Below are 5,256 nucleotides of genomic sequence, written 5' to 3' on the forward strand. Positions count from 1 at the left end.
TAAATGAATTGTGTACAGTTATTAGGAATTGACACTTTACGGTAATTAGGAATCTACACTAATCGTAACTCGGAATTAAATTATATTTTTTTGGAGCGCAAAAGGACAGTTTTATTTTTACGGAATGTCAGTGTAACAATCTTTTAGTTCTCTTTATATTATAGGACAACATTGGGGGAGTGGGCACGTTTGACGGATTGGGTACGTTAGTGACGTGGATATGGACACGTTTGGGAGTATCGGACACGTTTGGGGTGGGGGGGGTGGGGAGGACACGTTTATGAGTGTTACAAATATACAAAATTTCGAACTCATTTTACTAAAAAAAATATCACATGAAGGTATATTTTTATTACATATTTGATTTAATCAGGTAAAAAATAGTCTATATAGAAATTTTTATCAAAATGTAAATACGTGATCAAAACTGTATCGTATGCCCTTAAATGTTACAATACCAAAACGTAAGACTGAGTGATGTCAGATACTTGTTATTAAAACATGGACACATGATCTGAAGTCAAATCGGATGGTAATTATAAAATAACTAGTTGGTATACTGGTGATTATATTGGTAATGATTAAAAGTATAATTACATTAGTTGCAATGAATTACATTGATATCCTAGTAAAATAAAAACAGAAATTTCACAGGTGAAATAAACGTGGTTATTTTCACTACTTGGACGTCATACAGCAATAGGCAATGTCAAATCGTCGATAAATATAAAAAAGGAAGTTGTGGTATGGCTGCCAATGGGACAACTCTCCTCTAGGAACCAAATGAAACTAATTAACAATTGTAGGACACTGTACGTCTTTGAACAATAAGAAAATTCTATACCGCGAAGTCAGCTATAAAAGGCCCCGAAATGCAAAATGTAAAACAATGTAAACAATTTATAAAACAGTCGAAGAATTCTCATAAAAGCTGCATTGAAAAGCCCGACAGGTCGGATCTTGAAATTGGATCAAAACAAATTGTGAATTCGTAGAAAAGGATATAGTTCCTTACTTTTTCTACTTTAATTTCATCAAAAACATTTCCCAATGTATAAAGAAAGAATAACTAAGCAAAAAATTCGAATATCGAAAAAATATTCAACTCGTGACCGTAAAACACATAATTTTTAACTCATGCTCTACACGCTTTCGTGAATATATGTGTTGATCGGCAACTCGTTGAATATATTTTTCTTTATTATAATTCTTCGATTCGTTATTCTTAAATAAAAAGTAACACATTTCTCTCCTATGATTTTATGATTATTTTTTTCAAATTACTTTCATCTTGTAGTTGTAAATAATTCTTTTGTATCTATATGATAATGTTTCCTGTTCGTAATAAAAAAATTTCAAAAATCATTTTCTGGATAGTTCTTTTCTTCACTGTCTTAAGCAGCTGAACACTATATCAAAAATGCAAATAAACATTTCTTAATTTTATTATTTAATAATATCTTTTTAAGGTAGATAAAATTTCAAAAATCATTTTCTTTGTATTTAGAAAATCAAATTAACTCAAATATATTGATTATGATAATAGTTTACCACAAATTATTTAATACATAGTATCTACCTTTTAGTCTTACTGCTACAAGCAACCGCCAATTCCTACTGAGTGAAGTCTAAATATGAGAATAAACGACACAGTTTTTCCATAGAAGGTGAAACTAAATGTTAATGTGACATAATGAAAAATTGCATAAATTACAAAAAAATAGAAATATTTGGTAGACGTCAAGATCCTGCTTACTGGCCCGTAATGCATTTAACATGTGCATATATTTACCCTACAATCATTAACATTTTCTTTTCCATAGATATGTTTTTTACTTTTATACGCAAACCAAAAATAAAATCTTTTATTTGATATTTTTTTTTATTATTATAGTAAGAAGTAGGTTGCAACTCAATTTTATCTATCATGTTTATATGTGATTGGTCTATACTTTCTGTATAGGTCTTTGCTTCATTTTCTAAAGTAACTACTTGACAACTCGGCCACCGAGGCCCCCGTCATTGTTTAAAAGCTTCATTGTAAGTGTCAAACACTCTATCAAGGAAATCACAATAGGAAAACGTACCAAATTGGAACTATACACTACATACACAAGCGTTGTTGAAATATTGCTAAAATGATTTGAAAGTTCACAATTGGAGAGCTTATATCATCTTTGTTGTCGTTATAGTTTGTCCTCCGTCGACTCTCAATTATAATTACTAGATAATTAGTCAAGATATAAAGCATCTTTATCTGTTAAATCGTATTTTAAGTTATATGGGATATATGACTTCCACATTGTCACTAAACTTGGAAATATTTAATTGTTTAGGGTTGGGCGCCCGATAACATGTTTAACCCCGCCATATTATATATGTACCTGTCCAAAGTCAGGGGGCCTGTAATTCAGTGGTTGTTATTATAGGATTAAACGCCTTTTTAAAGGTATTTATTGGTGAATAAACTCGACCAATTCACTCACAAGCAAATAAAAGTGGTAACATCGGTGTAATTATTGCCTTCATCTTAGTTTAAACATATTTGTTTATAGTGGATTGGGAAACAGTTTTGCAACTTATATTAATCCCTTTCCACTTTGCGGGTGCGAGTGCTGCCTTGTAGCGGCATTAGCCTGCTCTTTTTCAAAATCTACAAGGGTATCTTTAACGTGCAAGAGATATGGCTCTCTCTTAACACGGGTCAGCCATTTATCGTGCCCTCCGACGGACTATCATCATTTCCTTGAGACCATACGCGCAAATGGTGTCAAGGGAGAGCCGAAAATTCAGTCCCTGGAATTTACATCCCGGACGGGAATCGAACCAGGAACCTTTGTGTTAGTAGTCCGATGCACTAACAACTACAACACGGCTCTCTGGTCGTCATCTTGTTTACATTGGTTACGAAAAGAAGTTCGGTCAACGTCGTCTATCAAAAAAAACCAACGTCAACATCAACTTCTAGAAGTTGTCTCGACCAATCATATCAACCTATTCCCTAATATGCAAATCATAAAAGAATGCTTTCTTTCTGTGCGTCATATTTGTTATTCGTTTATTTGTTGTACAGTTTGATCTTGTGTTGTGCTGTTGCACCTCTGTCCACGGTTAAGGGAGGGTAAAGCACCAATCAAACATATTCAAACCCCGCCACATTCTGTACGTATATGCCTGTACCAAGTTAGAAGCCTGAAATACAGTGTTTGTCGGTTGTTGCTGTGTTACATATTTGTTTTATGTGCATTTTTTTTTTTCATAAATAAGACCGCTGTTTTTATCAATTGAATTGTTTTAACATGTGTCATTTCGTGGCGTTTTATAGCTGACTATGCGGTTACATTAGTAAAATTGTGCTTTCATTGTTTTAATATAGATGATTGGTCTCATATCGAAAATGGGTAGTATATAACTGACGAATGATATCTTAAAGATACGCATTTACCTTTTTTAGCATACAATAAGCATTACAAGTATTTAAGATAAAAGTCTGAAATGTTACTTATATTGTCTAAAATTGTATGGTAATACATGTAAATGCTTAAGGTTGACGGTGTCCTTATTTAGTGAGAACTATTTGACAGTTATAGATGATAAAAAAATGGGGTTTTTTTTCATTTTACTTTTTTCATACATCTTTTTGGTGACAATTAAATGTTAAGATATTTTATAAACTGAATATTGCCTGTTTAAGAAAAAATAAAAGTTTCAAACGTCGCTTTTTAATTTTATTCGTGATATTCATTTTGTTGCTGCATAGATTTGAAAATGCTAAACAAACATTTCGTTTAGACGTTTAACGCTGGTCAATAAAAACTTTGTAAAACTTGTTTTTAGAGAGGTTTACATATTCATCATATACTGACAACTGCGCATTTAAAAAAATACCTATATTGTCACAACCTTTAAAGTTATATATATTTTTATCAGTAGGTCAAACAAACAATTATTTGCTTACAATGTACATGTATTCTACATTAATGTCAACCCTGATAATTTGATAACATTTAATGTATGGGAGTTATACGACACTTTTTTGTCTCCGTTAAACAAGCATGCCGTATATATTTGCATTTGTTTATTCAAACTGAGTAAATGAAGCATGACTACAATATAACAGAATGGTTAGTATGCACTTCTCATCTTTAATACCGATTTCGAAGTTCATAAGTTCATTACACTTTTATAACAGTGGCGCGAGTATTTGTAATTTGTTGTTTACAAATGGAACACGAGAGTCATACGTTAAAATTAATATAAAGTTGATTGTTCGATTTGTGGTTACTGTACGCAGTATTTACACAAACAGATGTATTGCACCGATGCTTAATAAGCTTGATTGATTGGTGGTTGCTTCAGAGATATAGATTTATTCTATCGAGGTAGCTTAGTGCTTGCACCTGTGTTCACCTGATCTATTCAAATACCCCAATATCAAATGATGTTAAACTCTTGCAAAAAGATACATACTATAAGACATGCATACCACATCTTTCCAAGTCTATTATTGTAAAATGTTTTACATAGAATAATTAACCAACAGAAAATTAAGTATGGTGTTGTACATTACAAATTTAAATATTAAAATGATGTACGACTGTCAACGACGCTTTGTTTAACCGTGAACAAAAGACCTGCATGTCATATCAAACAAACAGTTTGCTAAAAAGTCTAAAGCAATCAGACTATTTTTCGACTATTTTTTTTTTTGTAATAGTCATTAATTTATTTCATTTAACAAACACATTTGTGAATACAATAGTCTTCAAGTAGTAGCCAATGATAAATTGAATAAATACAATCACAAAAAAATACAACTAACAAATAAAATTAATAATAAAAAAAATGTGATAAAAAAAATGAAAAAAATGAAACTGTAATTTACTTTCTTGATGTCACTGGAACCAACACATTTGTCCGGTTATAGTCAATTACGCTGGGCCTTCCACTCGATTTAAAATCGTATTTATATATATAATATAAATATTTATATACAAGATCAACTTTCAACGCGTTTTATTTTATTCATGTATTTAGAAACTTTATGAAATATTTGCATACTGTCCTCGTCAGCCTTTAAACTGTCCCCATATAAGATAATCTTAAGATTAGATCAAGAGACCGTCCCGATAGTATCCCTTCGAATTTCATTATATTTTGGACATTTTCAGGTTTTTTTTGTCACCACGGCATAATAAATACTAGCTAGAAAAACAAAATATCTTAACAAAACTTACAATAGTGTGTTCTATCCTG

Source organism: Mytilus galloprovincialis, chromosome 3 (assembly GCF_965363235.1).
Source record: "Mytilus galloprovincialis chromosome 3, xbMytGall1.hap1.1, whole genome shotgun sequence".
In the NCBI taxonomy this organism is placed as follows: Eukaryota; Metazoa; Mollusca; class Bivalvia; order Mytilida; family Mytilidae; genus Mytilus; species Mytilus galloprovincialis.